A 13,830-nucleotide genomic window follows, 5' to 3' on the forward strand; every position below is an offset into this window, starting at 1 on the left:
GGTATACCTGTACCAGAATAAAAGGTAAAGATACACCACTGGGGAGGGTTTTTCTGAGCTATATAATTGCTCATTTCTTTTTATAAGGTTCTGAATACCTACAAACTTGATTAAACAATACAGGTAGTTAGCACACAAAAACTAAACATAACAGAAATTAAACCATTTGTTCACAAATTGCAAATTGGAATTCAATTGAACAGAGGAAGTTCACAAATTAACAATTTGGAATACAATTGAACAGGAGGAAGTTCACAAATTGAACAACAATTGAACAGATTTCAAATTATTTATTTCTTATACAACTGAACAGAGGAAGTTCACAAATTGAATACAATGGAATAACAACAGTTTTCAGATTATTTATTTCTTATACTAACCAACAATTGAACAGAGAAAGTTCACAGAGGAAATTCACAGAGGAAGTTCACAGAAATTGAACAGAAATCAAAGTTCACAAGGAAGTTCACAGAAATTGAACAAAAATCTAAGTTCACAGAGGAAGTTCACAGAGTATCAACTTCATGTTTCTTATACTAAAGAAGATGAGCAGAGGCGAAGAACAAAGAAGATGAGCAGAGGACGAGTCACTCACCTGGGGTCGATGGAAGGCTTCTGGTGTTGACTGTTGAGGACCGCGCGACGATGAAGACGATGAGATGGTGTTGATGACCGCGCGAAGATGGAAGGCTACTGCCTGCTGGTGTTGAGAAGATGAAGACGATGGAGATGGAGGGCTACTGGGCAGGGAACCAAGCGACGATGGAGGGTTACTGGGGCTGAGGACCAGGCGACGGCGGTGGCGCTAACCACCTGAGACCGCGGCGACGATGGAGGGCGACTGGGCGGCTAGGGTTCAGACTTCAGAGGGCGGCTAGGGTTCACTCACCGTGAGATGAATCAGGAATGAATGGGGGTCGGGGGAAGAAGGGGGGGTGCTCCACGAGTGGGTCGGGTCGGGTTACGATTTTATTTTTTTAAAAATCAAAACGGCGTCGTTTAGTAGAACCGGCCAGTCACCGATTCGGCCCAACCGGCCGGTTTTTGGCCGGTTCACCGGTTCTTTAGCGGTTCTTCTGAGTGCGGTTTTTAGAAGAGGACCGGACCGTTTGCATCGTCGGTTCACGGTTAAACTGGTCGAATCGGCCGGTCCGGTCCGATTTTCAGAACCTTGATTTTCATGTCTTACATTCTATATTTATAAAATTATTATAAACAAAACACATGATAAATTCTATTCCATGTCTTACATTCTATATTCATAGAATTATTATAAGGCACACATGTGATAAGTTCTATTTCACGTATAACATTCTATATTCATAGAATTATTATATACCTCTTAAACACTTGACTTGAGCATCAGAGTGTCTTTTGCAGGTATCTACCCTCTTGTTCTCTCATTGCCGACGTATATCTCATCTGGACAGAGAGCTTATAAGCATTCACCGACGAATGAATTATATACCGGCCAATTTCGACAAGAACAAGTCAAAATTAGGAATTAGTTGGCTCAACATTTTTCAGTATAATTGACCTTTGAAGCTCTAGAAATTCGTATATCATCATCAAGACAAAAAATGATGACCTACAAGACTACAACCAATAAAAGTGAGATAAGTGATATATATATTTATACGTATATTGTAGTTGTTAGTGGTTTTGAAAATTGTGAAAGAAATCAAAATTTTATATTTTTTAACTGAAAATCGGATGAACTGATTTCGTTTGACAAATTTTTTATAGTTTTAGACTTTTAGTGGTGCAAATCGATCCGAACGATTTGTGAATTTATTTATTTTTTTTAAATAAAATAACTAAATGGAGGTTCCATTAGGCATCTTTTTAAGCTCTCTTTTTCTCAACTCTCTGGTGAAACTCCCTTCCTGTTATTGTTTGAGTTTTTTTTTTTCAATATAAAAATAAAATAAAATAAAATAAAATAAAATAAAATAAAAACAAACAAAAGGAAAGAAACATAGCATAGAGAAACAGGGTTATGGTAAGCTATTATTTTCAATCAATTAAATATATGAATCTTACAAAATTCACACACAAAATTCTGAATTAAATATTTTTTCATTTTTTAAAATTGATTATGATATATAATCTTATAATTTCTAAGAAAAAATTAATTATTTTATGGTTGTTTTATAAATTAATATATTATGGTTCTCACACAATAAAGGCATGTAAATATTATGTATATAATAAGTAAATGATATCATGCTAATTTAGAATTAATACTGAAAAATCGATATTCAATGTGTTGGAGTGCATTTTGGTTGGAATTAATACCATAAAATTGGTCTTTTATGTTTTTTTTACAAAAAAAAATTACTCAACAATTATTTAGTAAAGAAATCTAAGGGTAAACACACAATCCGGTTCTTATCCATTTTCACGAAAGATAAAGCGATCTTTATTAAAATAAAGGGACACTTCGACCTTCAACTTTTTTATTTTGGAACAATACGATCTTTCTGTTAAAAAATTCATTAAATAATAACAAAAATTAGTTTTATGAGAGATTTTATTTGTATTTTGTTGGGGTTTTAAACCTCCACAAACTATTAAAAAGTTTGTTTTTGAAATATTCCTTCACTAATGGTGGTTAAGTGAAGAAAAACTATTGATGAAAATGATGTCACAAAAAAAAGTAATTGTAGTATTTTTTAAAGGAAAAAAATAACATCGAATAAAAAATGAAAGAAGATAACTTTAATGTTAATATTATTGGTATTGGTGATGATGACGGTAGAGGAGATAATAATGATGATAAAGTATGATTACATAATAAAAATAATAGAGGTAGAAGTGATAATAATAAAGAAGAAAAAGATAGTAGTAATAGTGATAGTAATTAATTATATTGTTAAAAAATTTTTTGTAAAAGTTTAAAACCTCCACAAAATATAAATAAAATTCTCACAAAATTAATTTTTGTTATTATTTAACAATTTTTTTAACAAAAAAATTGTATTGTTCCAAAATAAAAAAAATTGAAGACCAAAATTTTTTTTTAAACAAAAATCGCTTTATCATTTGTGAAAATGAATAAGTATCGAATTGAATTTTTACTAGAAATCCAATGTAGCAGCTAACAGCATGGATCACCAGGTTCAAGGCCATACTCTCCCAATGGATGCTCGTGTTCTTCTTCAACGTAACGGAGACCACACTCTAATAGAAATTGCCTCAATCAACTCGGATTGTTCGAGAATTGTTGATGGTTCAAATTTTATTTTGTACCTGTACCAATTTATTGACCACTAATAAATTTTTAACTTAAATTTAAATTCACAACCAATTAACTTTTAATCTGTCTTACTAAAAAAGGACATTTTATTATATAAATTAAAATAATATAAAGAAAGAATATATTTTTTTATAGTTATTTTTTATTATTTTATTATTATTCAAAATATAAATTTTTTTTTATTAATCTTTCTCTCATTCTATTAAAAAAAATCTATAAACTTATATTTTTACTATATAACTTACTAAAAAATATACTAAACAAATTTAACACTTTACTGTACAATAAAGACACCTGCCAAAGAAAGGAAAAGCTCTGTATTAATTAAATTATTATTAGAAAGCTGTACCATACAAGGCACCCAATATAGTAATATTTCGTTATGCAGAGTAATTAATTATTAATTAGATTATGATTAGAAAGCTGTAATGCTTCCCTCGAATAAGGTGGTTTTGTCCTAGTTGTCAGAAATTCCAAACCATGTTCCTTTGTTCCTACTTCTCCATTTAGCTTCAATGTCTTTAATTCATTATTCACGAATATTTAACATGCTTATTTTTTATAAAATATTACAGTGATTTTATTAATTATACATTATTCAATAAAATATGAATTCTATTAAACTTTAGTATTATTTCTTTGTAGGTAGTCGATTTCAAGACATAGTTCATTCTATTAAAGTTTTGTATTTATAAGGTTATTGTAGGTCTAATATTGTAGAACTGACACTTCACTACCGTGTTCGCGTGTTGAACACGAACACAACACTCACCGATACTTATCCGACATGCTGCTGTATTTAATTGTATCTTAATAAAAAAATAAAAACATTTTCTCTAAACACCTAAATATTATCACTTGTCAGTGTGTCCAGTCTTATTTTTAATATATATTCTTGAAATAAATTTAGATATAGTATATATTATTATTTATTAAAATAAAAAATATTTTAAATACTTGATATAATCAAAATAAGACATTAAAAATAATTAAAAAAATTAATTAATATTTTGACAATAAAATATCAAAATATCATTACGATTTAGTTAAAAATATTTTATATTTTATATGTATGCATGTCCCCGTGTCTTATAAGATTTTAAAATTTGCGTGTTTCATATCGTGTCGTGTCTGGTGTCCGTGCATGATAGGTTATAACTGTTTTTAGTGATGTTTGACTTTATAAGATAAACCCGTTAGAAGAGCAAAACACGTTCTCCACGTACTCTTGAAGTAGCACGTATTTATTTAGTTTTAAACCGATTATGATTTATAATTTTAACTGAACGGGTTATAACCAACGGATTAAGTATAATAATAAAAAATTGACCAATTAACGCAATAATTCCTATAGCTCAGATTGATGCTAATGGAAATACGAGTAATGCTACTGTGGCGGCTAAAAAAGGGAATATTCCTATGCTGAAGTAAATGGCAAGGGAAGGAGGTAACTACATCAAACAATGGAGAGAAAAGGAGGAGTGTGGGTAAAGAAAATAATTATCAGCAGAAAAAGTTTTGCCTTGGTATTAATTAGATTTTGGATTATTAGGTGGAGGGTACTAGCCTTCAATTGGCACCCAAGGAGATATAAGGCTACTCTGCTGGAATGGTCAGGGTTTAGGAAGACCCCTGACAGTCCATCATTTGAAAGGGATGTTAAGATCCCACTTCCCGAACTTGATTTCTTCTGCGAAACTAAGAACCAGGCTTGCAATGTGGAGCAAAAATTAAGGGCAGCTAGCTTTAGTAGTTGGTTTATCGTAGACCCTGATGGTGTGGCAAGAAGAATGTCATTAGCTTAGAGAGAAGAAGTAACAATGCAGGTCGTGCAATCTAACCAATTTTTTATTGTGGCAAGAATTACTTATCATGATCTTAATGAGAGCTGGGGTTTGATAGGGGTGTACTTAAACACCAATGAACAGATATGTTCATTGCAATTCTCCCAATTACAGCTGGTTATCCAACAATTTGGAGGAAAGGTTGTAGTCATCAGAGACTTTAATGCCATCACTTCACAAGCTGAGAAATTGGAAGGTATTACTAAATTGGCATCCTCCATCACTGCATTTCGCAACTTTATTGATGATGGAACTCTTGTGGATCTAGGGATGGTAGGGAGACCTTTCACTTAGTCAAATAAGCGTCGCGGAGATGATTTGGTACATGAGAGATTGGATAGGGCCCTTGCCGGGACTGATTGGCTGTCGATGTACGCTAATTCAGTGGTCCTTAGGATTTCTGAGTTGGTTTCAAACCATGTCCCACTTTTGATAGATTCTAACCAGAGACCAGAGAGATCTACGAGACGATTCACGTTCCAAGAGAGATGATGCTCAAAACCTGAGGTGCGACAGATTATTTCTGATACTTGGAAAGAAGAAATTTTAAGCTCCCCAATGTTCGTTCTGGCCCAAAAATAAAAAAGGTGTAGACACCATCTCGTTCAATAGCAAAGGGAGAGAAATCACAACTCTAAAAAACAGATTGAGCAACTAAACTGCCAGATGGAAGAGCTGAGATCAACGGATGTGTATGGTGGAGAGGAGCTGTTGGAACTAGAGCGGAAATTGGAAATAATCTACCATGATGAAGAGATGTATTGGAAGGCGAAGTCCAGGGTTAAATGGCTTCAAGAAGGGAACCGCAACACTCAATTCTTCCATCAAAGGTTCAGAAACAGGATGAGAAGAAACAAAATTTGAAAATTAGAGAGTGTAAATGGTGAAACAGCATCTACTAATTCAGAAATTGCAAGAGTAGCTGAAGGATATTTTAAGGAGATTTTCTCTTCCACATTCCAAACCGATCTGAAGTCTTATTTCACCGAATTTGAGCCTAAGGTTACAGCTTCCATAAACCGTAGGATGCGAAGACCGGTTACTATAGAAGAAGTTAAGAGAGCTACCTTCAGTGAGCATCCCCAAAGTGCCCCAGGAGAAGATGGCATGACAGCCAAGTTCTTCTAGTATTACTGGGACATTATTAGCAGTGACTTATTTTGTGCAGTTCGTGGTTTCTATGCAGGTGGAAGACTTCTTAAAAGTTTAAATCACACTCATATTTGTCTCATTCCTAAAGTTCCGGATGCTAACAATATGACTCAGGTGAGACCTATTAACCTCTCTATGGTGGTCTATAAAATTATTTCTAAAATTCTAGTTTTTAGATTTCAAGGTTTGATGACGAATCTGGTGAGTCTTAACTAGAGTGCATTTATTAAAGGTCGCCTAATCTCGGATAATATCTTAATTGCACATAAATATATGCATTATCTTAAAAATAAGAGGCAAGGACTGGAGACTGAAATGGCTGTGAAATTAGATATGAGCAAAACTTGTGATAGGGTGGAATGGAATTTTCTATGGTTCATGTTATCTAAATTTGGCTTTGATGGTACTTTGATTGCTTGGATTCAAGAGTTAGTCACAGATGTTTCTTATTCTGTCGTTGTGGAAGATCAACCCTATGGTTTCTTTAAACCAAATAGAGGTATCTGTCAAGAAGACCCTCTATCTCCATATCTTTTCTTATTTTGTACAGAAAGTCTCTCCTTCTTGCTACACAAGGCAGAACAAAACAATCTAATTCAAGGTATTCAAGTGTCAAGGAGATGCCCCAGAGTTAATCACCTAATATTTGCGGATGATTCGATCCTATTTTGCAAAATTTCTACGGACTCGTGCGATAATATTTTGGAAGTCTTACATACATACGAGGGTTTTAGCAGACAAAAAGTGAATCTCAACAAATTCTCAGTCTTTTTCAGTCGTAATACTTTGAATTTACTCAGAAATTAATGGGCAGCGGCATTAAATATTAACCACATTGGGGCTACAGAAAAATATTTGGGCCTTCCTTCTATTGTTAATAAATCTAAAAAAGCTACCTTCAGCCTCATCAAGGAGAAGATCAGGAAGCAAATTCTAGGCTGGAAATGAAAGCTACTGTCAGCAGGAGGTCGACATATTCTACTCAAGGAAGTAGGAGAAGCAGTCCCTATATATACACTTTCCTATTTTGAGCTCCTTGATGCACTCGTCTTATAAATTCATAGTATGCTCTCTCAATTCTGGTGGGGACAGCGAGGTACAGAGAGGAAAATGGTGTGGATCAGCTGGAATACCATGACCAGACATAAGAAGGAAGGGGGGCTTGGGATAAAGGACCTTTAGGCTCAAAATCTAGCTTTACTGGGGAAGCAATTTTGGCGAATAACAACACAACCAAATTCACTCCTTTCTAGAGTTTTAAAAGGAAAGTATTATCGATATGGTAATGCACTAAAAGCTGAAGTTGGAAACATACCTTTATAGGGGTGACGCAGCTTGTTAGAGGGACACAAAGTGGTTGAGAAGGGACTCTCTTGGAGCGTTGGTACAATCTCAGAAATCAAAATTTTTGAAGACTCGTGGCTTCCACTTCCCTATCCTTTCTCTGTCCCTCCACAATCAGCTCATCAAGCTACAAATCCAACAATTTTTTAGGTTAAGGATCTAATTACTTCAAACGACCAGTGGAACATAAATATGATTCAACTTGTTTTTACCGAAGACATTAGTAGCAGAATTTTGTCAGTACCAATTGAAGGAGATAGAGATAAAATTAAATGGGCCTTGCACAAATCAAACACTTACAATATTGTTGCAGACTACCTGATTGCTTACAACTTTTTTCATGAGCCCCTAGAGCTTTGTCCTCCAACTCTGTGCCTGAGAGACCTATGGACGTCCCTGTGGAAGCTCTCAATTCCCCGGAAAATCCAAATCTTTCTTTGAAAAGTTTGCCATGAACGTCTACCAGTCTCCTCTCTTCTCCATCACAGATTCCCATCCACTAGTGAAATTTGTCCTTGCTGTCATGAAGAAGAAGAAACCCAGCTTCATTGCTTGGTTAGATGCAGAAAAATTCAATAAATTTGGGGCCAATCTCAACTCAATTGGTGCTTACCTGGTTCAGATGTTCTCGAATTCAAAATTGACTCAATGTTGTCTTGCCGTTAGGGATCCGTTAACAGAATTGACGGCGGGATAAAATTGAGACGATTTTGAAACGTTAGGGACTTAAATAGGACGAAAACGTTGGGGACAAAAACGATACATATAAATAAATTTTAATTTTATCCTTCAATAATATCAATTTTTTACTATACATAGTATCCAATTATTTTTTAATTACATCTAAATAAATTGCACTTAATCATATTACTTTCATTCTAAATAAGTTAATTTTTTTTATAATTTTACTCGTAAAGATTTTTAGTTATCGTGAAATATTTGTAGAATGACTAGTATATAAACTTGCAGAAAAAAATAATAATATATATACAATAAAATTAAATTATATCTTTTGTCTCTAATGTATCAAAATTCTTTAAAATTATAAAAAAATAAATTTATTTAAAATGAAAGTAATGTGATTAAGTGTAATTTACTTATATGTAATTAAAAAATAATTGAATACTGTGTACAGTAAAAAATTGATATTATTGAAAGATAAAATTAAATTAAATTTTTTTATGTATCGTTTTTGTCCCCAACGTTTTCGTCTTATTTAAGTCCTTAATGTTTCAAAATCGTCTCAATTTTGTCTCGCCGTCAATTCTATTAGCGGATTCCTAATGACAGGACAACATTAAGTCAATTTTAAAACGTTAGGAATTTAAATAGGATGATTGAAACGTTAGGGACAACTTTAAAAATCACCCCAAACATTAAAGACAAAAAAATATTTTACTCTAAAATAAATACATATAATAGCATTTGTTGCGTTTTTGTTTGACAAATAATGAAAAAAAAAAAGAAGAAAGAATTTCAGCCCATGACTAAGATCTAGCACTATAATAAAATAAGATAGTAAGTTGCTTGCTTGCCTATTTGACTTTTTTTAAAAAAATTTTTTTTGGTCTTGGCCTATTTGACTTTAAATCATGATTTGGTGATACATAAAGTACACCAATTTTAATATCCACATGTTCTAACCTAAGGATATTAAATTCTTATATAATATTATGACTGCGCCTTGTGTATTTAAGAATTTATTGGCCGAATTAAAAATATCATGCATGTGTGTCAAACAATGTATCCGTTCATTTAAATTTTTGTATTCTATATAATAATTATTATCTAATTTAGATTGCAAACCAACAAATAAAAAATTTAGGCTGAGAATAGAATAAAATAAAATATTAAAAATAAAATATAAAGAATAAAAATATAAAAATTAATGTTTTTATATTTTATTTAATGATAAAATAAAATAAATTATAAAAATTAAATTTATTTTTTATTAAAAAATTATAAAAAATATAATTATAAAAATTAATAATAAAAAAATAAGTTAACTTTTGTTAGTATTTTTATATTTTTTCTATCAAGATAGATATCAATTATATAGAATATCTCTATCTATGTCTCATCTATTAAATTTATGTCCCTATCTAAGTGTTTCGTATTTAAACAAATGCTAATTTTAGAGAAATAAAAATACTAAGATATGAGACACAATCTAGTATATATTTATTATTTATTTGTTAAGATACAAATTTTTGTTAGACATAATAATATATAAATACATATAAAATACATATTTTTAATATTTTTTTAAAGCTAAGACACACTACATAATACACCAAACATAATTTTTTTATCCGTAACTAATTTTAGATTACCTATTTATTTTTTTTATAAGAAATAAAGTATTAGCTAATTGAATGAGTTTTATATCTGACTTTAAAAAACTAAATACCAAACCAATAAAAAAAAAATTTTTTACTTAAATAAAATAAACATAGCCCAAACTTACTTAATTTTTCTAAACCAATTTTTAATGTCCTCTTCTTAATAATATATAAATCGTCCTAGGAATTTAAGGGTTATATAATATATAAATCATAACAGCTTTAGTCTTTAAACCATTTATGCGTAAATACTTATATGAATAATTCATAAATAGTGTCAGAATTCACAGTTTTATAAGTTACTTATATATCGTCCTAAGGTGGAACGAGTTAACGCCATTAGAGGCTATATTACATAGGGCTGTCACGATTTACGTGTCACGATTTACCTTCAAATAGCTAACCCTGAGGAAAAATAAAAAATTCCATAAACGTATTCTTCCCTAATTTGTCAATTACATGTTTAGATATAATTTGAAGTATAATTATATCTTTTGTTGAGATAGGTCATATTTAAATTTAAAAATAATAAAAATACTTTTATTTATAATTTTTTAATCTAAAATTAATACAAGTACATTGATTTTTAATTTTTTTTTTGTGACTTTTGATTTTCTTTTAATTTAAAATTATTAATTTTACAAAGTTGATTTTTTGAAACTGAATAAACATAATTAATCAGATGAGGAACACTACCTTCGTTTATTGTTATCAAATTTAATTAAATTTTTAATTTAAATTATATCTATTTAAATTTTAATTTAAAAAATAAAAATATATCTTTTTATAATTTCAATTATTGATTCTATTAAGAAGATCAAATTAAATAAAAAATATTAACAAATTATAATAAAAAGAATACTCTATTTTAATACATAAAATTAAGTTTTTAAAAAAAATGAGTCAAAAGATGTTAAAAAAACATAATTTTGCATAACATAAATTCATGTCATTTGTAACCAATTTAAGTTTTTATGAAATTTTTAGTATTTATTGTTCATATAATTTTTTTAATCATTTTATTGACGCATATTTTTTATAGTTTTTTTGTCATTTTTTTATTTGACTTTGTATAATTTTTAATTATTTATTTATAATTCTAATTATTAATTTTATTAAAAAAATCAAATTAAATAAAAAAAATATCGATTTGTATTGTATTAATTTATTTTTAAAGTAGAATATAGATGTATATAATCTTTATTGATATTTATTTTTAGATTGGATTAAATAAATATTCTCTTAAAAATAATAGATACATCCACATCTATTTTTAAATAAATAATTGACAAGTTAAGAAATAACACTTTATGAGATTTCCAACTCTTCTCAGGATTAGCTAGTTGAGGGTAAATCGTGACAGGATGTTGAGAGTTCCTAAAGTTAAACATAAATCGTATCAGGAAGTTGAGGGTTAGCCTTTACACGTAAATCGTATCAGTCCTGTGTGGTTTAGTCTCCGAATCGCGTAACTCCTTCCATCCTAGAACGATTTACATGCAACTTATAAAGTTGTGAACCCTGATATATGAGTTATTCCCCTAAAGTATTTATGCATAAATCGTCCTGGCGTATCATGATTAACATATTGGAGACCACTTCGATAAAGACACTGAAAATGTCTTTTTTTTTTAAATGTTTACATGTGTTATGATATTGAACATCTTTATTAAATCGGTTAATAATTTATTTTTTAATAAACCAGAATAAAATCGGTTTATTATAGCAATAATAATAAACTTAATTGTCCGTACTATAATTATTAAACCTGATTTGATCCGACCGATTTACACAATCTAAACCGAATCATGTTTAAATTTTTTGATAAAAAGATAAATATATCATTGATTTTTGTTTAAAAACAAAAACAAAAAAAAACCTATGATACAGTGGGTTATGTAAATTGGTCGGTTCGACCAGATTTGATAACAATTGGGTTTATTGTTATTGTTATAAAAAATCAATTTTATTCTAATTGGTTAAAAATTAAAAAATAACCAATTTATTAATATGTCTAATAATAATGCGACATGTGTTTACAAAAAACGTTTTACGCATCTTTACGGAGCATCCTCCAAATATATTATATAACAGTTTATATATTATTAAGATTACGTTTTGAAAATTACTTTGAGGGATCAAGTAATTTTGGTTGTGTCTATTTTATCTAAGTAAAAAAACTTAAAAAAAAATGAGAGTCTCCCATTATTATTTTATTTACAAGAGTTCTGATATATATTTATATAAAGTTGGTTGTCCTATTTTATTAATTTATTCTGAACTCCCCTAATTACACCACGAATAACCCTGTAATCATACAATAATTATAATGAGTAGCATCATCAACGGATGATAATTTTGAATTATGGAAAACGCTAACTGTTGGTTCAAAACTCAAAAGTCAAAATCAAGATTGCGAGAACCGGACTGGTCAATAAACCGGTAAGATCACTGATTCAATAGTTTATTGGTTCGATCGAAATTTAACCGGAGTTTAACCGATTTAATTAAATATTAAATAAAATTATTAAAAAACTTAAAAATAAATATATAAATTCAATAATTTCTAATTTAATAAAATTTAAAATTTCACATAATAAATTATCCATAACTTAATATTAGAGGTTCACAAACAACTTTAAACATCAAAGTTTATAACTAAACAACTTCATAGATCATTAAGAAAGAGAAATATAGTGATACTAAGAATTTGAAAAGTGCCACGTTCAACTCTTAAGTAGCAAGTTTAAAAACAGAGCAATTTCTAGAAATTTGGGCAGCAAATAGCAGCAAAATATAAGCACATGAATCCAAAAATTGCAATTAACATGAGAAAAGCATGGATTGCATGTACAGAGGCAGCATCAAACTTAATTTCACAAGGACAGCAGGTAGAATCAGGTCACATGAAACAGAAACATCACAGTAATGATCACACCAACATCATTCAGCAAACAAGCAGTATTAAGACATGTTGGATAATCAAGAACGGAGCAATTATCAAGTCTAAAATCCTCTAACCACAATCTAGCTACCTAACAGCATATATATCTATCTATCCTAACAAATTAATCAGCAATCTAACTAAAATTAACAATAGAATTAATAAAAGAAAGTAAAGAAACAGAGCAGGAAGCAGAGATGAAGCAGGGGACCTGAAATGTAGCAAAGACATACTGAAAAATGGAAAGGGGAAGAAGAGCAGAAGTAGTGCCGCCCAGAGTTGGTGGTGGCCGGCTGAGCTCGCGGCAGCGTAGAGAGCGGCGGAACGATGCAGGGCAGAGAGATTCAGCTTCTCTCCGTGGCAGTGACGAGAGCTGGGGGGAGAAGCGTTCGAAGGGAAGAGGAGAGGCGAGAAGAGAAGAGGGAAGGTAAGAATGGTGGTCAGCTTGCTAGACGATGGGTCGCCGGAGACTGCTATTGGCTGAAAGAGAGACGAGGAGGCGGTGACTGCTGTTGGCTGAGAGAGAGAGAGGGAGAAGTAGCGCCGTAGTGGGTTAGGAATTTGGGTGAGTGAGACTGATGAGAGTGAGGGAGAAGGGAGAAGGGATTTGGGCATTTGGTGTCACCGTAGTGGGTTAGGGATTTGGGCATTTGGCCATTTTGTTTAGCTTTTTTCCTTTTTTTTTTCTTATAGGGACAAAACGACGCCGTTTAGGTTTTTTTTTAAAACCAAAAATCCGCTAAAAAACCGAATAGTTTTACCAGTTCACCAGTTAACTGTCGGTTCGACTGGTTTTTTTATCGATTTTTTATCAGACGGTTTCTGATCTTATTCGAACCGATTAGATGACCGATTTTCGATTAATTCGGTTGAACCGATCAGTCCGGTTCGGTTTTCAGAACCATGGTCAAAACAGATATATTGATCAAAAGGAATATAAAAGGT

General features: G+C 31.0%; 1 long non-coding RNA gene across 2 annotated transcripts; it reads right to left on the reverse strand.

Annotated features, from left to right (window-relative positions):
- Positions 1–2,204: 2,204 nt before the first annotated feature.
- On the reverse strand, positions 2,205–13,516 carry LOC114926083 (uncharacterized). Of its 2 annotated transcripts, none has more exons than XR_003816512.2 (4): positions 13,097–13,516; positions 7,918–8,117; positions 7,571–7,726; positions 2,205–3,252 (listed from the first exon to the last, which is right to left on the reverse strand). It is a non-coding gene; the product is annotated as an uncharacterized lncRNA (long non-coding RNA). The 2 variants fall into 2 exon arrangements; XR_011878383.1 differs by having other exon boundaries at positions 7,900–8,117.
- Positions 13,517–13,830: the final 314 nt, after the last annotated feature.

Source organism: Arachis hypogaea, chromosome 20, assembly GCF_003086295.3.
Source record: "Arachis hypogaea cultivar Tifrunner chromosome 20, arahy.Tifrunner.gnm2.J5K5, whole genome shotgun sequence".
Classification (NCBI taxonomy): domain Eukaryota; kingdom Viridiplantae; phylum Streptophyta; class Magnoliopsida; order Fabales; family Fabaceae; genus Arachis; species Arachis hypogaea.